The sequence below is a fragment of the Myotis yumanensis genome, unplaced genomic scaffold (assembly GCF_028538775.1).
Source record: "Myotis yumanensis isolate MYYU_CA2020_CCGP unplaced genomic scaffold, mMyoYum1.0.hap1 SCAF_18, whole genome shotgun sequence".
Taxonomy (NCBI): domain Eukaryota; kingdom Metazoa; phylum Chordata; class Mammalia; order Chiroptera; family Vespertilionidae; genus Myotis; species Myotis yumanensis.
In genome coordinates this window covers 33,169,453-33,190,901 of record NW_027223769.1, presented here as the reverse complement: position 1 = coordinate 33,190,901, position 21,449 = coordinate 33,169,453, and positions in this window count along the sequence as shown.

The window sequence follows — 21,449 nt, the reverse complement described above, 5'->3', positions numbered from 1 at the left end:
GTCTCTTGGGCAGTGTCCCACATGGGTAGGGAAGCCAGGCACTCACTACACTCATTTTCCCAGGTAGGACAATGCCAGGGGGCCTGTCTTGGCATTGAGCTGTGCCACCTTGTGGGAGAGGTGTTGCAGCTAAATTAAAACTCTTCTTACCCTCTTCACTGCATTTATTCTCAGATTGTTTTGCTGCAATGGCATGCTGGAATGTCTCTGCAGAACCGACCGTCAGACTCCTACAAAGGTACTGTCACACCTGTGGGGGGTTATTGACATCAATGTTCTGGGGGGTGATGATGGTAGAAAACTCCTATTATCTTACTGTTGACACTCCCTGGAATATATTTTTTGAATAAACACTCTCAAGTGATGAGTAGGATAAAGCAAATTTGGGAAACTTGTACCTAGAGAGAATGTCCTGGAAGATCTCTCGAATCAGAGTCCTAGCACCCACAGAGATTTTTCATACAGAAAACAAATGGCTTGAATGGAAGGGTCAGGTTTATAATAGGACGAGTAGATCAGACTCAGTTGAGAAACTAGAGACTTTATAGGTACTTGTTTGGAAATGGTGGAAAAAGGAAGGAAGAAGGGCCCAAAGGAGCTTGCGTAAGGGAAGAAGGTGGTTCTGTGGGATTTCAACTGATTTATACTGGTTTATAGATGGAAGTTGGAGACAAATATATTACTGGCACAAAAATGTCCATGAACTGAACTGAATGGGGATTGTAAATGGTGGTTGTGAAGGACTCAAATTCTAGTATATTCTGTCCTCTAGGTGGGCAGAATCACCAGACGTCACTACTCCTTTTCCCTTGTAGGGCCAATGAAAGTGTTATTTGTTTGCTTTTTCATTTTATGATGTGCAGTGCCATGATAATGAAGGTGTGGCTGTGGAGAGGAGAAACCCCGTAGCAGCCACGGTGGTGATGAGGGGGATGGAAGAGAGGATGGTTATTTCAGCGTGGAGAAGGGCAAGATGGGTTAACGTTTTAAAAGTTCTGCAAAACCTTAGTCCCGTGAGATGGTTTTATGGTATTGCTTTTAGCCCTTCTCCCTCTAAGCTTCTGGCACGTTTCATGCCGTCCAGTGTCACCTCTGTTGTTGCGAGTAGACATGGTCTGTCTTTAGCATTACTGTGTGTCTTTAGCATCACATTGCTGTGATGGCCCCAGGGAAGATGTGCCAAAGAATATAGGGGAGCAGTCACAGCACCGGTTCTATCTACCACATTGGTACAAGGGCAGGTCTACCAGAACACCAGGTTTGTGCAATAGCAGCGCGGGCATTGAAACATTTTGTTTTTAAAACACACGATGTGACTTTTGCGGGCAGTGAACAAAGCCGAATGACACACAGCTCACAGTCTGCTCCTCTTTCTCTTTGTGATGAAAAGGACTGCAAAATAAGATTTTTAAGTATTTGTAATCATCTAATAAAATGCTTCATGAGTATTTATGAGGTACTTCTTTAACTGGATAAATTACAATATTAATCAAAATCAAGATTACTGCTTGGAGTTCTTCCAAGAACCCAGATCATAGACAAAGCTTTTCAGGTATTTCTCAATTCATTAATTCTCAGTTAAGTTGTTTATCCCATTCTTTCTGCATGTACAAGAAGGCAGCTATTTGACAGGAGCTCAAACAATCCCAATATGAATTGCTGTTTGCTGGTTTCTTAGCTAAATAATGATGACTTAGGAGGGATTTTATTTAATATTAACAATATCCTAAGTGAATATGCATGAATGCAATTTCATTCTGTTATGATTTCCTCTCTATTCTGTGATTGAGACCCTGTAGGAGGCAAATTCATACATCAAAGTTAATTCTTTATACATCCTCTTTCCTCGTCCTCTTCCCCCTTACCAGCAGTGGGGTAGGGGTTGAGTGAGAGACTTAGTGTCCTATGACAGTGAGGCAGACCATGGTGGAATTTAATGGGTTGGGGACTTTGAAACACAAAGGCATCTTTATCTTAGAAGAATTAACTGCATTAGACCCTGAAAAAATCTCAGAAGTGACCTAGGTTGCTTTAACTTTTCAAGTCCAGTCTGATAGTATATAAAGTGAGCTACTATACCACAGGTGTTTTGAGACAGAGTACAATAATTCTTATAGAAAGGAGTTTTAATTTTGTCTTATTTTAATCCTAAATTGTTTGTTTCAGCAAAACTGGTTTAGAGTCAGCTGGAATCTCACAAACAAAATTTACAATTTACTTTACTAAAGCTCCCAAGGGGAGAGAAAAAAGTGAAAAGGCAGAGTTAAATGCTATGACTTGTCATGATAAGAAGTCTATTCCAAAATGTCTAGTGACAATGTGGAACTTTACTTGAGGTCTATTCTCCTGGAAGACAGAACAACAGTAAAGAAATGTCCCTCATCCCTTTTGTGTTCCTGAGAATTGCTTACTGCCAAGAACTACCCTTCCCCATAGTACTTACACAGAATTCAAAGATGACTTCTTGCTTATTTGTGCCAAGGCCAGATGCAGGCCTTTCAGATTCCTCTCTTTGTCTCCTAAAATGATGAACTGAACTGTTTGTCCCCACTTAAAATGTTGCCTGGTCAATTGTCTAGTCATTCCACCAACTCATACTACTTCCTACATCCAATTCCTTGTAGCCTTGTTATCTTAAAAGAGCACCCAGGATTTGTTTTAATCAAGTATGGTAAAACAGGTAGCTGTGGGAATTATTGTCCTTGAAAGAAGGTTTTAGAAACAGGAAGCAGTCCATGCCATGCAGGGCCATCATGGGAAGCATCAGAGTCATTCAGGAGGCAGAGCGAGTGAGGGGAGCACATGGATAAGAGCCTTTATTGTGGTCTCTGCAGGAAGGAGTGGATGAGGCAGGTAGGTGAGCTTAGGGTTGCCTAGTTTGAATTATTTCAGTAGGCTTTGGACATAGAGGCTGTTCCATATTGTCTGGCCCCTGGCCCTGGGGTGGTTAAAGTCAGGGAATAGTGGCCCAGAGTGTAAGAGCCCAGGAAAGACTGTGGTTGGGACATGGGCTCTAGATTGCTTGCATATGAAAGGAAGTCTCTCTCTAGCAGGCAAGTCCTTTATTATGTCTAGGACTTGGCTAGTTCTATCAGAGCCAGTCCCTCCAAGATCAGCAAGTCCCCCAAAGTATCAAAAATACAGAATAAAGAGATATGGTTACTATTATTGTTAACTCCTCCCTATAAAAGAAAAATCATTTTCTGCCTGACCTTTGAGATCCTGGCAGATGTCATGGTCAGAGCATTCTCCTTATTGCTATAATCCCCTTTCTCTTACTGCAGTGATCTTCTTGAATAGAATCTGTCTTTATCTATGTCCAGATATATATTAATTTTGCACTGGGCGCACTGACCAGTGGGCTCTGTTTAGTCACTTTAGCAGTTGGGGTGGTGGTGGGTTGTGGCAGGTGGGCCAGTGCAGTCCTATATGGGCAGAGCCACTTGTCCCATGCTTTGTCAAGGGAAAAAAAATTTTTTAAAAATTAAACAGTTTTATGAGGAAGGTGCTAAAACTAGGTTCAAAGGTGAATTTTGAAAGAGATATAATCAGGCAATCAGGCATACTGAAATGAATGTAATAATAGATGCAAAACTAGCTAAAATCCTCTTGGGCAATAAAATGTTATGTTTGGAGTCATCTTTTCTAAAGATTGGGAAATGAATTTTATCTTTACTAGACAGCATTTATTTTTATCGCTATGGACAATGATCATTTGCATGATACTCAGGTTTCTACAACTTAACTCCTACTCTTATAGAGGAATATAGAGAAACTAGAGGCCCAATGCACGAAATTTGTGCAAGAGTAGGCCTTCCTTCCCCCAGCTGCCAGCACCAGCTTCCCTCTGGCCACCGGCACCCAGGACCAGGACTTCCCTCACAGCCCTGGCTTCGGAAGGTCATCTGGTCTAATTAGCATATTATGCTTTTATTATTATAGATTGGTTGGAAGGCAGTTAAAGGTGCTTACCTGTAGAATGCAATAATCCCCAGAGGGTCTCACTCCTGTGAAAGGATACCCCAGTAATCTTTCTTGACATTTTCAAGGTATTTGACACTTTTTTTTTCTGGGGGAAAAAAGTCTATTTACTTTTGTAGAAATTTTAGATTTTATCTTTATCTTCATCTCAGAAGCCTAGAGTACTATTTGGGTAAAGCTACTGTTAATCCTGTTAAGGTTTAATCTTTAGATCTTAAATCTAAGAATCTGTCTCTTAATCCAACTGCCAAAAAATAGTATTTTGATTCCTTTTGTATTAGTTAAGAATTCAGAGCATCCAGGTAAATAACTTTGTCAGGAAGAAAATGTCATATAATTTGCCCACATTTATCACTTGTGTCCCTTTCTGGGGAACAAGGCTGACAGAATGGAAAGACAGCCAAGTCTGCATTTTCTCACTTTCATAAATGTTTTCACTGAGTCTATTTAGCTGATCAAACAGGATATGGTCATATACATGATCATAAGAATATTTTGATGAATGATGAAAATAAAGGCCAGAAGGGTTAAGTCCCCAAAGCACATTGGCATCATGGGGAAAAAATCATTCAAAGCAGAACTAGCACAGCTCAATTTATCCAACTGATGGTTGTGTGATTTTGCACAACTGACTTACCTTCTCTGTACCAAGATGACCCTAAAGTCCTGATGCTCTGGACTCCAAGGCCACATTCCTGGCTGAGTCTGAAGCGACTGACTAAGATCTTACCAGCAGAGGCTTGTCGGCAGACATCCACTCTGAGGCTGTTTCCTATGGATACTTTCCAACTATCAATAGAAATAGAATTGAATCAGAGGAGTGAACTAAATAAACAATAATTCGAACTACATAGCAAAATAGGAGGCATATAGTATTTTGCTAATAACTTACTAAAGCCACCAGAAGTTGGGGCTCATCTCTGCTCATATGTATGATATTCCTGCACATGAAATTTCTGCACTTTTTTCTTGTTAATCCTCACCAGAGGGTATTTTTCTATTGATTTTTTTTTTTTTTTGAGAAAGAGAGTGGAAGGGAAAGGGAGAGACACAGAGAGAAGCATTGATGTGAGAGAGACACATCCATTGGTTGCCTCCCACATGTGCCCCGACCAGGGCCGGGGATTGAGCCTGCAACTGAGGTACATGCCCTTGACCAGAATCAAACCCGGACCCTTCAGTCCTCAGGCCAACACTCTATCCACTGAGCCAAACCAGCTGGGGTGTTCTGCACATTTTTAGTTGTAAGAAATACATATCCTTTTGTTGGATGGGTGGTGGTTATTGTTCTTTTGGCTTTTGGCAAAGTTGTAAAAGCAAAAACTAACACACATGGCCTTCAGGAGAGATAGTCAAATATTAAGATTTATATCAAGGCCTTTAGCTGCCTAATAATATACACATATAAGAGCTCGAGTTTAGACAATTACTACATATGATGCTGAAATCATTCACAATATTTTCACAGGGTACTTGTAGCTACCTCTTTCCAGATAGCTTTCTTTAGGTTGGTGGCATCTTGCATTTCTGCTATTACAAAGTCAAATGATTTGCTATTGATTTTGCTTTGAACCTGCAGTGATAATATGGTGTTGGCAGAGACTATAACGAATGTGGATCCTCATGTTGCCCCAGGGTTTATTTTCAGACTAAACCTTTTTCCCATGTAGCCATTGTGGGTTATTTTTAAAAACTTAAATAAATTTGAAAGGATTCATGTTATCTTCTTGTTCCCAGTAAGACCAGAGTTTTCAAGGTGCTCTCTTAAGATGAGAAAAAACCCTCAGACATAAGTAATCCTACTGGAAAGATTATGTGGGATTTGGTCTAATCCTTATTTTTTTCCACATTTTTATCTCTGACTTTCATCAAACTAAATCAATGAATATGACTAGTATTGGGGATCTTCTTATCTTAATGGACTTTTAAAAACATCAGCTAAAGCTTGTTATATTTCTAATTTAGAATCCTAACTCCCCTTAATGAAATGTGTTCCTAAATTCTCATCAGACATTTACTTTGCAAGGATTTGTGTAGCTTCAGAAATTTCTTGAGCTAAAAATGAGAAATAGGTTTGTCTAATTTCTATGATTAAATTCTCCTTAATAATTTATTTTCCTTATAAGTATATTTTTATCCTTCCTTGATAGAATTGTTTTTTGGCATGTTGTAAATAAATTCTCCTTTTGCCTCCCTGGGTTTAAAGTCTGAGTATTTTTTTTTTTTAATTTAGACTGGAAAAGAATGACAACCGTTATAGCTAAGTTTTATCAAATGTGTGCCTGGCTATGTGCCTGGCTCTTAGTTAAGCGTTCACATCCCTATGTACTCAGCTTTTATAACTCCTCCAAGGAGGTAGGTATTCTTATTATTCCATTTCAGAGTGGGAATACTGAGGCTTTTGGATCTCAAGTTCCTCAAGTGTACACTGTTAAACAAGTGGAGGATTGGGGATTTGAACCCACTTTGTCTAAACAAGTGTTCCAGCCAGAAAACTTGTAGGGAATGGATAGCACAATCTAACTGGGTGCTTTTAAGGAGCATTTAATAGACTTAACATTTACAAAGAAGGGGCAGGATGTAGGGAAATCACCAGGTATAGTGAAGATCCAGAATAGTATGGACAAGGAGTTGTTTCATCTTGACATCTGAAGGTACACCAGGAAGAAGTGATTACTATAAATCTCAGAGAGCAAGCTGTGGCCCCTGTCAAGAGCAGTTCTTTTGATCCAGCCTGGAGTCACCCCATGGGAGGTAGTCCACGATCTCCTGCCTATGTATCCAGTTACAGGAACGCAAAAGAAAACTAAAGAGTCATTGACATAGTTCATATTCAGCCAACAAGAACACAGAGCAGGGTGGAGAAGGTAGGGGGAGTAAACCTACCGAAGTAAATTGTAGATATTCAACAAGCTAATTCTTCCGTGGTGGGATCTTTGTATCACCTGTGTCAGGAGTCTGGGAGTGTCTGCAAATAATTCAGATTGCCAACTCTAAGGGACAATGCATAAGAGTCAGATTTTAATGCTTTAGTGAGAGAGACTAAGGACTAATGGGTGAAACTAATGGCAGAGTCTGTTCAGTACAAGGAAGAACAGCCTTGTAACCTAAACTGTTGATCTCTGAATGAGATTGTCTTGAATGTCTTGTTATTGGAGGTTCAATCAGTAAATATTTGATGAGATAATAAATGTAAAATGCTTTGGAAATGTAAATTTAGTTGATGATAATGATGGCAACAATGATGAGGAGGATAGCCACGGTAGTTTATCTGCATTGTAAAACGGAACTGTAAAATTTTAAAGATGTTAATAGTGAAGAAAGGGGACAATTATAATTACACTGTTAGCACCTGTAATGCATTAAGGTGTCATGCTAAGTTCTTTATTTTACCTCTTCTAATGTAATGTATTTATGAACAACCCTGGTTGTGTGAGGGGCCTCATTGATAAATGAGGAAAGAGGCTTAGAGAAATATAGGAAGTAGTAAGAACCTAGGCATTTTGGTTCCAGAACCTAAATTCCTATCCCATGTACTCTATCGCCTTTATATTGGGCATGTTGAGTCACCAGATTGAATCATATTGGACAACCAGAGTATGTTGCCTCTTAAACAACAAAATACCTTTGAGGTTGGAAGCTCTCCTAAAAGGCAGGATTTATTGAGCCATATGCTAACCAGAAAAAGGACCAGGTCCTGGGACATACAGTCTAAACCACCAGTGATAGATGAAGAAGACAGATACATCTATTGTTCTGGGGCTGACAGGGCTCTTTTATGTATGAGCTTGGGGAAGAAAGATGTACCTTGTTTTGAAAGAATTTACATTGGCTGTAGATAAAGGGGGTGGGAGAAGGGCAGTTCTGGGATAGGCTCATGGTCTGTAAAGAAGACGTGTTTGCTGCTTTGGATTGGTTGTGGGCGATAGCCAGGGGTCCTCAAACTACGGCCCATGGGCCACATGCAAAAATACAAATATTGTATTTGTTCCCGTTTTGTTTTTTTACTTCAAAATAAGATATGTGCAGTGTGCATAGGAATTTGTTCATAGTTTTTTTTAAATTATAGTCCGCCCCTCCAACGGTCTGAGGGACAGTGAACTGGCCCCCTGTTTAAAAAGTTTGAGGACCCCAAGACCAGACTGTTCACGTGTAAGCAGGATGTTGTGACTTCTGGTGCACAGCTGTTCTTTCTAGATAGCCACCGGGAAGTCGATTCAGTTTTAACATGCTTTTAGAAATGTGAGCAGGCTTTTGTTGGTTTTGACCCATGGCTCTGCTCACTGATTAACTTTTTACTTCTTCCTCCCACCCTCCAGACTGCTGTAATTTCATTTAAGACATCTCACAATTTTCCTCTTGTCATATACATTACTATCTATTTCAGTTCCAAGAAAGGCATTGCTAATTGAATACAGAACAAGTTCATACCTGGGATAAAACCTAACCTTGTTCAGAGTCGATGAGTAAACAAATGCAAGCAGCCATCATGATATTATTAAGGTAAACGACTCTCTTTCACAGGCTGGTATAGGGTGAAGATGTCTCGGGAAGGCTCTGGACCATTGTGATTGATTATGTAAAATTCCCAATTGTGGAGTATTCCCAAAAGTCCCCTGAGACTTTGGAAGCCTTTCCTGTTCTTAAATTTAGTTGCCAAACAATTCTCTTAGTACTAATATTCAGAAATTCTCATTTCTCCCCAAGGCAGCAAGTTAGCGGCCCCTAGGAAGAGTTCAGATCTCTGTAGAAATTGGGAGCTGGAGAATTTTTGCTTTGCTCTTTTTAGCACAGTCACTGGAGAGGGATTCATTTGTATATTAAAAGAGCAACTTGAGAGGAAAATGGTCACAGTCTTTCAAGGCCCAGCTAGACTATCAGGAATGAAGGGCATTTAAATGGTGACAACTGCCCATCTGCCTTCTGCAGTCACCCATCCTCACCATTATCACCTTCAGATGACTCTTGGGGTACAAATTCGAAGGCAGTTGTAAGAGATTTCACAAATTGACTTGAATCTTAAAGATTCAATTAGACACATTGCTTTGACTTTGTTTGCACAGCTGTTGAACGTGTTGTCTGTGAAGGGGTTTTCAGCTAATAATGTAAGAACGAAAGGGAAAAAAGTTCATGTGATGCTTTATAACTCTTCAAACTCATGGCTTTATTATCCAGCCTGTATCTTTTAAGGGAAAAATCTTTTTGCATGTATGAGACTATCCTTAACCTCGGTGTTATACATAAATAGTTTTCTCATATGATAAAGATTCTAGGCCCTCAAAGTTCTTGTCAACCTCCTCTATACAATCTCTAGATGACTCTGGAAGCCTTTATTATTACTGTCAATTTCTACCGTCTCATAAACTGTACATACAAAAACACTAGAGTCTAGTAAAATTACAGACTCTTTCCAAAGAGTTCCACAATGACCTGAGATATATACAAAATGATTTATCCCACTGAGTCTCTGTGGAAACACATCATGTCTCATAAGATATTTTTTAAAAATTTAAGGAAGAGGTATAAGTTGTGAATCCCAAAGCAGCAACATAAAGTAATTGAAGGCAATGCTATGGGTTTGCAGCAACTGTAAATTGTGTGTTAGGGATCCCAGTGGAGCAAGTGGAAAATGAAGAGGGAAAGTTAATGTTAAAAATAAGGGGAAAATAAAAAGGCAGGTGTGATATGCCAACTTTCAGGTTTTGCACATTGAAAGTGGGCAGTGTTATTGTGGATATAAGAAAAGGTAAAAATGTCTTATCAAACACTATCACTGTAAAGTTACTATAAAATAAATCCAGAAACAGACATTTGAAAAATGACTGAGAAAGGAATTGAAATGACTCCTGATGAAATTTTGGATGGCTTTCCTGATGGGGGAAAAATAGTTGGCCTTATTTAGAGGATCAAAGTATTTCAAATAATTAATTATTTCACTGAGATAAAAGTCTTCAGAGATTACATTCTGAGATGAGTAAAGAAAATTCATGATTATGTGATAGATTTCAGAATATTAATTGTATATCAATGCCCGTTGATTGTGCTAGTGAGGCTGCATGATTCATTGAGGTAAGATGCAAATAGGAGTTAATGCTGTTACTTGACTCCCAGTATTTAAAGATGTCTTTTCTAAATTATTCTAACTTAATGGCTGTTTTCTTTTGAAGAATAAGAAATGGCCAGGAGGAGCCAACATGTTCAAGTAGTTAAGAGTTAGAGACTGGAACTTCTGTTATGTAAGTTTAATAATATAGGCTTCATTTTATCACTGGCTCATGAAGGATTCCAATGTCCCATTTGGTGAGCTTAATTATCCCCTCTGGTGTTTTTCCATATTCTATGCTAAATATTAAGCCATGATGTTATATCATTGAGTGGAACTGCTAGGCCATAAAAAAAGTACTGTAAGCCTTTCAGAATTGCAATTTCCAAAAGAAGAAGACTTTAATAATAAACGCATCTAACTGAAGACACTTGGTATTAGGCTTGGGGCAAGAAATGGAAGGGTTGCTCCATGAACCTTACATTTCCCAGTGTGATTTATGCAGCATGATTGTGTCTAAGTAAACCCTTCTTTCCCAAGCCATTTTATTGGTTAAGGGAAGATTATTATCTGGAAAGAGCAAGTTGAGACATTAGTTTCTGTCTCTAGCTTTGTAATTTCGGTTTGGAACGACCGATTAAAAATGTATAAGTTTATATAACTGTTTTCTTATCTACAAAATGGACACAATATCATCAAAACAATGCATGGAGAGAGAATGTTTTAAAATGTGATTATGACTGTACCTTGGTGAAAGGGCCAAGAAGTGGTTGAGCATCTGTCTGCTATGTGCAAAGTCTGTGCTGGAGGTAGATAGGAAACACGCCATTTCATCAAGGGTCTCACAACCCAGGAGGAGAGAGAGGAGGTGGTAGGTAAAGAGATGAGGAAATGGAATGGAAAATTGTTTGGGAGATAAAACCTGCAGGATTTAATAATTGATTGGGTGCTAAAGTTGTAGGAAGAAGGTGTCCAGTATATAGCTCCTAGTTTTTGGCCTGAGCAACTGGATGAAAGGTGGGGACACAATAAAATAGAGAACACCGAGAAAGGTAATTTTTTGGGGGTGTATAATGAGTCCTGTTTGAGGTATTTCTCACTCTGAAGAAATTAGAACTGGGCTTTGGGATACAGGAACCAATTACTAACCCTTGCCTACTCATCTCCATCTTCTCATATGAATGTTCTCCTCAAACCAGGACAACAATACAAGCATTTTCCTCCAATTAAACCTTTTATACTCCTTCTTCTGCCTCTGCGCTTATTGGTCCATCAATCAGGAGTGCCTTTCTGATCTTTCCATTTACCTACATTCTAACTATCCTTCACGACTCTACTGGCTAATAACAGGACATCTCTTATTGAACTCTAGTGAGCTGTCTATAGGTCCATAGGATGTAGAAAATCAGCATGAACTCCACCACATGGTATCTGTCAGGTTGTATGGACCAAGCCATAGGGCTTCTTGACTGCAGACTAGAGCTAATATAGAGCTTCTTCTTGTTCTTGGAATAACTAAAGATTAACATTCTTCTATATCACTCAATAAGCTCATTAGCATAGTATTCCCAAGAGCGGAATATCTCTAAAAACTAAGGAGACCCACTGATTGTTGTACTTTTCTCAGTGATGGGTGGTGCAACGTGCACTAATGTACCCTCTACTTTGTAGGGGTCTCAGGATGCTCCAGAACTCTGGATTCCTGAGAACTTCACCAATGAATCAGGCTCCTAAACCTTTGTAGTTTCTCCCAATTTCTGGAGATCATGTCTCTTACCAAGCATACTTACCACTGTTGCTCCTCGGTTGCAGTAAGCATGATGTCACCAAATAGTGGGCCAGTGTCCCATGCTGTGGTTGTCTAGATCAGCATTGCTCAATAGAAATACAGTCCAAGGCACATATATAATTTAAAATTGTCTAGTAACTATATTATACAACAGGAAATGAGTAATATTAATTATAGCAATATATTTTATTTACTCTACCCCAAATATGTTCTTTTAAACAGACTAGTAATATAAAAAAGTTATAACAGAAGGCATAACGGATGCTTATTTTTTTCTTGCCCTATATCTGAAAAGTGAACTTTGGAGAGCCTGCCTCTACACTTACTCCTGTGTAGAGAAGTATAAGTTCTTCTTTCTCAATGAGAGAGGCTGATAAATGGATGGAGAGAAAACCTAGAAACATGAATAGGTTTCTTCTTCTACGTTCTAATGATATGAGTGCATAGATATCCCAGCTTCTCCAATAGAACCCATGATTTCATAAGCTAGCCTGGTTGTTAGCTATAATTTCACCAGTTTTTTTCTATCTTAAGAAAGCAGGAAAGCAAACATGACATCGTTATAAAAACAATCTTGAAACTCTTTAACTTATAAAGAAGTAAAGTGTTGGCCAACTTTAATACTTTAGTACATTCCGTGAGGCATTAGCCTAAATTTATGGCTCCAATCATCTATGGCTCTCTGCTGTGAATGACATTAAAAATGATCTCTTTGGATACCCTCATTTTTCTGATGACCCACAGGTAAGCCGCGTAAATCTCCCAATTGGCAACTCTCTTTGTGTTTCTTGTTCAGTAGTTGCCTCTGTTTGCTCAGCACTTATTTTTATGTTTAACAAAAGGATGTGGATTTTGTTATGTTATAATTGAAAGGCACCAGCATAGGCAGCCTAAATTCAATTCCTTTTCATTTCAGTCAAATTTCACATTTCATTACAACAGAATTAATTTGATGGCCAAATCTGGGATGTTACTGCTTTCCAGCTAGATTTGCTTTCAATTTAACATCCTAACGATGCTTGTAAAATAGACAATAAAACAATCTTCTGATTTGGGAAATACTCTCTATTCTTCATGTCTCTCTGCTCCACTGTAACATTTTAGCTGAGTTTTATGGAACAATCACTTTCCTCATCTAATTACTGCAATTCCCTGCTAGATGGCCTCCCTTGCCCTGCGATGGCAAAATTATCATAAATACACAATTCCACCGCCAGCATCTCATCTTGCACATGCGTCAGTGAGCAGATCTAGGGTTTTTCCTCTCTAAATTGTATTCTTGCTAAATTGACAATTTTCAAGTCTTTCTCTGACATTCTAACAAGTTTTTGAGCAAGTTAAGGTTCAGGCTCACTCCTAGTGCTTACCTATGACTGTGCAAGCGATAAAAAACGAGGGCTGGCTCCACGTCACAGCTGTTATTTGTTCTGTCTGTCAAAATGCTCCTCAAAATATAGGTGGGAAACCATTGGCTCTTACCATATAAACCGGTTATTCTTTTTTTTTCTTTTAAAAAATATTGTTACTGATTTTTTTAGAGAGGAAGGGAGAGGTATAGAGAGATAGAAACATCTAGAAACATCGATGAGAAACATCATTGATCGACTCCCTCCTGCACACCCTGTACCTGGGTATCAATCCCGCAACCCAGGCATGTGCCCTGGCTGGGAATTGAACCTGTGGCCTCTTGGTTCCTGGGTCAGTGCTCAACCACTGAGCAACACTGGCCAGGCTAAACTGGTTATTTTTTTTCACAGCAGGATAGCTCCAACTTCATAAGAGGAGAGTACAAGCTGATCTCCACTTATGTGTCCAGTCTAATGTCCCTCCCTTTCTAAGCACAAATTTTATGTTTGCATTATATTGCAGTCTCGTAGTTCCTCAAATATATACACTACTTTCATGTACATGTGCTGCTAGGACACATCTTCCCTAGACTGAAGTGCCATTCTCTTTACTTGTCTCTTGTTAACTTATATTTGTCATGAAGTATCAGCTTGATAAACTGGTTTTCTAAAGCCTGCCTTGCCCATGTTGATTATGGCACTTTTCATGTTGCATCATAATTATTGTGTTGCATATCTTACCTTTGTCACTAAACTGTTCACTTAGGCTTTGGAGTAAGCAATGTGGGTGTGAACCCCAACTTCTTAGTTGTTTTTCATTGTCGACCAATCACATCAACATAGAGGTTAAGAACTTGGGATGTGGCATCAAGCAAAATACAGGATGAGCTCTTGGCTAATGTTACTAAAATACCATGTAAATTCTGCCCAGTTTCTTAAATTCTGTCAGTCCTAGCTGGCTCCTCAGTACAGTAAGCTAATGAAGGACTGACCTCATACCATTGCTGTGAGGGTTAAATGAGATAACATACACTGAGTCACATTGTGAGTGCATAGAAAGCCATGTGATTAAAATGCTCTCAGTTTCCTCCTCTGCCAAATGGAGATAGTATTCTGTTCAGATAATAACATTCTATTTAGAAGGCTATCCTGAGGAAAGAACCAACATGATACCTGATGCTTAGCTGGCACTCAGTAGGTTTGATTGAATGCATAAATGAATTAATGGTATATTTAGAGGACCTGGTGGAATGTCATGACATTGTTTTGCTTTGTTCTGACAAAAGATTATTGTGGGAAGAGGTAATGTTATGGGATTGGAGTGATACATTCCTGAACATGCAAGAAGTTTCCCTCACTCAAATTTCTAACATTCTAAGTATGCAATACTAATAAATGTTATTCAGGTGTTTGCAAATATGAGGCATTTAGCACATCCCACGTTTTAAAAGGCATAGACATATAAGAAGGCAAAAATAGTTATTGATGATTTTTTGTTATTTGTTCCCAGAATTGCAAAAATACATTTTTTATGCCCTTGGATAAAATTTACTCATTCAGTGCGTTAGGAGTTAAACATACTTTTAACTTGCCACATGAAAAATCAAATCATGGAGAGCAATATTTTGAGTCTCAAAAGACTGCTAGGGAATAAACTTTTACAACCTATCCTATTGGCACTGGGTATATATATCCTCTATAGAGAAGCACACCCAATGCCCTTCCCTCCCTCCCCACCCCCCCCCCCACACACATGATGAGAGGGAATTTAAAAACTTGATGGGTTTTTCTGAATATGTACTTTGCAATGAGTTTTTTGAAATTTCCTTCATGATGATGTCCATATTAAAAGTGAGAAAAACCCTTCTATTACAAAAAGATGAAAATGTTTTCTGTAGAACGCTTGCCCATCTGCATCAAAAGCACTTTATTTCCCAGCTGCTATTAGTTTACAGTGAATGGATATTCAGATGGGCTTTCACTTAGCCATCTCTCTTTTCTTGAATGCACGTTGAGCCACCTTTGAAATGAGATTATTTTTGAGCTTAAATGAAAACTACATTTTGATAAACTAAAGTGAATAGCTAATTCAAGTGTATTCAAACTGCATTACTTACAAAACTGGGATGATTTTTCTAAATCCTTTTATTTTTGTTTTCTTTTTGTTCTTTAATATACATTTTGTGTGGTGAATAGAAAGAATTTCAGTAAGGTTTGAAAAGGTTGATCTCAAGATACTGTGCCTGAACTGAAATTTTTGTCACTTAGCTTTTATAGTTGAACATTTTCTATATTGTTAGGAATGATTTTTAAAGTAGTTGTAACCTGCATGATCCTGGTGAGGTAGGCATGATGATTCCATATTTCAAACGAGGTTCTTCAGAAAACTTTCTGTGATAAGGGAAATAAAATATATAAGTAAAAAAATATGAAATGTACAACTTCTTGCCCTCCTCATCCTAAGTACTATTTGCTCATTGTCTTTTTGTGGGACTTTCACTTATTAGGTAAGAGAATGGGTGAGAGCAAAAACTGAGAGAAACCAAGGCAGATTTTATTTATTTATAATGGACTATAAATAGTATTAATGTGGAACAGAAAGAAGGGAGGACTACAATGAGAAAAGGGGTGGAAAAAAAGCAACCAGAACAAAGCAAGGTATCATGGAGAGGGATTTCTGAGAGAGTAAAGAAGGATGGGAGGGAGGGAGGAAAGAGGAAAGGGAGGGAAGATGGGAATGAGAATATGTTTGGGCACCTGCCATTATCCTATACTAGAGGCCCGGTGCACGAATTCATGCGCCAGTGGGGTCCCTTGGCCTGGCCTGTGGGATCTGGCCGAAAGTGGCTCTCTGACTTCCCCCGAGGGATCCTGAATTTCGAGAGGGCACAGGCCAGGCTGAGGGACCCTGCTGGTGCACGATCAGGGCTGGAGAGGGGTGGGGGGATGTTGGCCAGCCAGGAAGTACCATGGGAGGGCTCTAGGGCATGTCCGGCCCATCTCACTCAGTCCTGATTGGCTGGACCCCAGCAGCAAGCTAACCTACCAGTCAGAGCATCTGCCCCCTGGTGGTCAGTAACATCATAGTAATGGGTTGACTGGTGACTATCTGCCCCCTGGTGGTCAGTGCATATCATAGCAAGCAGTTGAGCGGCCTTAGCATATCATTAGCATACACTTTGATTGGTTGGGCAGCCGAATGGATGACCGGACACTTAGCATATTAGGCTTTTGTTATATCTATCTATATGAAAGTCTAAGCGACCATCGCTACTGAATGGACGACCGAACAGGCTGTGTGGGGCAACATGGCTGGCAGGGGGGTTAGTGAGGAGTGACCAAACGACCGAGCAGCAGGCTGCATGGGGAGACCAGGCTGGCTGGGGGGGTTAGTGAGGGACAACCAAATAACCAAACAGAAGGCTGTGTGGGGCAACCAGGCTGACAGGGGGGCTAGTGAGGGGCAATCAGGCCAGCAGGCAGAGGCGGTTAGGGGTGATCAGGCTTGCAGGGGGGGGGGCAGTTAGGGGCAATCAAGCAGGCAGGCAGGTGAGCAGTTAGGAGCCAGCGGTCCAGGATTATGAGAGGGGTGTCCGACTGCCGATTTAGGCTCGATCCCCGGGATTTGGCCTAAACCGGCAGTTGGACATCCCCAAGGCGTCTTGGATTGGAGAGGGTGCAGGCTGGACTGAGGGGACCCTCTCCTTCTCCCCCGCCCCCCCCGTGCATGAATTTCATGCACCGGACCTCTAGTAGGATAATAAAACCCTAATATGCAAATTGACCAAATGGCAAAACGACCGGTTGCTGTGATGCGCACTGACCAAAAGGGGGCAGATGCTCAATGCAAGAGCTGCCCCCTGGTATTCAGTGCGCTCCCACAGGGGGAGCACTGCTCAGCCAGAAGCTGGGCTCACAGCTGGCGAGTGCAGCGGCGGTGGTGGGAGCCTCTTCTGCCTCCACCGCAGCACTAAGGATGTCTGCGGGGAGCGGGCCTAAGCCGTCAGTCGGACATCCCCTGAGGGCTCCCGGGCTGCAAGAGGACCACGGCTGGGCTGAGGGATCCCACCCCCCGCCTCACTGAGTGCACGATTTTCGTGCACTGGGCCTCTAGTAACCTTATAAACATCATTGGATACTGTATTAGTTTCCTATTGCTATTGTAACAAACTGCCACAACTTAAGACAGCATACATTTATTATGTTATGATCCTTGAAGTTACCAGCATAAAATCAGTCTCTCTGGGCCAAACTCAAGGTGTCAGTATGGCAACATTCTGAGAGAATCATTTTCTTTATCTTCCAGCTCCTTCTGGAGTTTGCCTACATTCCTTGGCTAGTAGCTCCCTCCCAGCCCAGGCAGTTGCTCTGCATTTCAGACCCACTGTCTCCTATCCTCTCTGTATATATTGGCAATTACAGCTTGACTCTGAAACAAATGCTGTTTTCTGGAAAATTCTCCCCCTCTCCTGCTAGAATTACTATGAGCTTATCTGACAAGCAGAGTTTAACAATGGCTCTCGTCGCCTGTCCTTCTCATTATCCAGGGTGGAAGACTGAGTTCACACTTGAGTTGTGCAGGCAGATTTGTCCATTGATTGTCAAAAAAAGCCATTTGAGCAAAGGTCTTCTTTTTGCAGATGACTGTTCTCTCCACTTTTGGGTATGTTCCTTACTTTGCTTTTGTTATTGTTTTCCGTTCCCCCAGTGCACTGTTAATAAGGGGAAGGGGGGTTGGGCTACTCACTTTAATTGTAAGGAGAATGTTCTTTTCTTGGCATGAACAGCAATTGGACCTGTCACCTGTCATAACCCTGTTCTGTATGCTGGGCACAGAGAGGCCAGTTTATCCAACCAGGCCTCCAGGCGCCTTCCCACGTGTACAAGAAATCAAGGGCTCACAGGGGCCCTGATCATTAAGAAGCTATTCCCCTGTAGGTTTTGAGCTGGAAGGGATGGTTATGCCTTTGCGAGTGTCCTCAGACTTTCTGGCCACAGGGTCAGAATTAACAATGCCCAGAATTCCCCCTCTCTGGGTAGGTCCCATGTGGCTTATTTTCCTGGCTGTAAATTGCTCATCCTTCTCTTTGGTGTGCAGAGACCTTTGGAAATACTGAGAATCAGTGTGTGCACTGGGGCTTGAGCTAGAAAATAAGGAATAATGACACACTGAAAAATGTCCTCTGATTGTCTTAACAAAATACTCTGGTTTCTTCCACGGAGACTGAACATTAGTCTTTCCATTCTAAGTTTCAAACTTGGCTCTAATTATGACAGCTTAGGATCACAAAGTGATGCTGGATTCAAAGTTTTATACTTGTGATGGCCTCTGTGCTTTTTTTACTGATGCCATTTGCTTGGACTTTAGTTGTCTTTATTATCAGAGGGAGAGAGATAGAGAATCATTGTGATGAAAGAGAATCATTGATCAGCTGCCTCCTGCACGTCCCACATTGGGGATCAAGCTGCAACCTGGGTATGTGCACGGACTGGGAATTGAGCCATGACCTCCTGGTTCATAGGCCAATTCTCAGTCGCTGAGCCGTGCCGGCTGGGTGTCTTTCTTATCTTTGAAGACCCAGCCCCCAAACGAAGCCTTCTCCAGTCCAGCCAATCAAGGCAAGCCAGCCAGTTCCCTGTGCTACCAAGTGACCATGTGTTCCTTATCCTTTTTTCAGCTTGTCCCAGTCTAGCGCGTGTCATTCAAGTTAGTTGTGTCTGCCTCTGACCTTGCTAGAGGTTGAGCTCCTCAAGATGGAGGGCTGTGACTTACTTGTCTACCTGCGGACAGGTGTGATTTTCTGTGTTTCCTCCCACTTTGGTTTCTGCTTATTCTTGTTCCTAAAGGAGAAGGGTATTTTAGAACAGTGACTATGTAAGATTTCTATGTAGAATGACTTTTACTAGCAAGGTAGAGGTTTGAAGATGCTCCTTGCTAAAGAGCAGCTATGGCCATCCTAGAATGAAGCCAGGAGGGAAATCCCAACAACCTGAAAAATAAGTAATAGCCTCAAAGTTACGTTAGGGTCTTGGAGGGAGTGAAGCGGAGTAGACACTGAATGGGGAACAAGGAGCCAGGAGCCCTTAAACCTTGTCTATGGCGTGTGCTGTAAGGGCTGCATGCAAACCCTGTGAAGTCAACAAATAATGCTGGAACCTTCATATGGAATCTTGTTGCATGGTTCTAAGTGAGATTATAACCTACCTGGTTATGGGTTATAACTGTAAGCCTTTTGAAATAGTATGGGACAAAAGAGCAGGGATTTACGAATAGATATGGATATAAGAGAGACAGAGAGACAGACTGATAGATGCTAGTTGCTCAATATAAATATTTGACGGATTCAACAGCATGCAGTTTCTGAAAGAACATTACAGACACCATTTCATCCCGAGTTCATTCTCAGCCAAGCGAGCGTTTCAAAGAGTGGCTTAGTGTAATCCCCTGTTCTACATCGGCAGAGTCATTAGCTCAGACTTGTGGGAAAGGGATGACACTAGCTGCTAGGGTGGAGGCAAAGCCTGCCTTTAGTTCCTGCACCGTGGACTCTGGCACAGTGACTCCGTTCTGAGCCTGGACCTCAGGGGACAGGCTACTGCGGAGCAGCTATGACATGATCACACTTGTCTAGGGCAAAGGAAGACAGGCAGTGGGTTTGGATGGGCAGAGCATGACAAGTATAAATTTATTTGTTTGGAATAAAAATCACAGACACCTGAGTACAGGATACTTACCATCATACATTATTTTGGGAGTGCGTTCAGATTGCCATAAACGTTTAGAAAATACTTTGGCGGTAATTTCAAAATTCTAGTACATAACTATAACTCTTCAGCTAGCTCTGTGATCTATTTCAAGTTAATTTTTATATGTGTGACATAGGGCCTTGTGTGTGCTTATGGATAAGTAGTTATTTCAGTACAAGTTTTTGAAAAGTTGACCCTTTACCCATTCGATTTTCTTTGTCAAAATCAATTGATGCCCAGCTGGTGTTGCTCATAGTTGGACATCGACCCATGCACCAAGAGGTCACCAGTTCGATTCCTGGTCGGGCCACATGCCCACGTTGTGGGCTTGATCTCTGCAAGAGGCAGCTGATCGATGTTGATTTTCTCTCTCATTGATGTTTCTGTTTTTCTCTCCCTCTCTAAAAACCAATAAAAAACCTTATTTTAAAAATCAGTTGATTAGACATAAGGGAAATGCAAATCAGAACCATAAGGAGATGCCATGTCATATCCACTGTGATGGCTATATGAAAACCAACAATAGATGATAAGTTTTGGTGAGGATGTGGAGAAACTGGAAAATTTGTACACTGCCGGTTGGAATGTAAAATGGTGTAGTAACTTTGGACAAAAGTCGGGAAGTTCCTCAAAAAGTTACATACAGAGTTAATATCTGACAAAGCAATTCCACTCCTAGGTATATAGGTGGGTCTGTTCTATCCATTTATTTGTATATCTATCCTTATGCTACTACCACATTGTCTTGATTACTGTAGTTTTGCAATGACTAGTAAAATTAGGAAATGTAAACTTCCAATCTTGTTCTTTACCCCCCCCCACCCCCCAAAAAAGAATTATTATTATTATTATTTTTACTGTTCTGGGCCCTTTGTATATTGCATATAAAAAGTTTAGAATCAATTTGTCAATTTCTACAAAAATGCTTGTTGGAATTTCAAAGGGATTTTATTGCATCTATTGATCAATGTGGGGCAAATGAGCCTACATGTGGGGTATTTCTTATTTTATTTAAAATTTTTAAATTTTCTCTCAGCGAAGCTTTTTTACCTTTAGACTTTAGTATAGAAGTTTAAGTTTTCGATAAATTAATTTCTGTTTTTTAACTTCATTGTAAATATTTTTTAAAATTTATTTTCTATTTGTTTTGTTGCTAGTAGATAGAAACATAAATGATATTTGTATATTGATTCTTTATCCTGAAATCTTTATAGATTCATTTATTAAGTCTATCAGGTTTTTAAATATGTACCTTATAATATTTTATGTTGACAATTATGATATACTTTCTACTTTTTATCTTTGTGCACTTTATTCCTTTTTCTTGAGTTATTACACATGCTAGCAGATATTAAATAGAAGCTTTAAGAGTGGACGGACATTCTCATTTTGTCAATTTTAGAGGGTAAGCCCTTTAACTGTTGTGTATGATTTTGTTTATAGATTTTTCTGATGCTCTTTATTACGTTCACAAAATTTCATTATATTTCCAGTTTGCCAAGAGGCTTCATTTACATATTTTTAAAGGAATGGGTGTTGAATT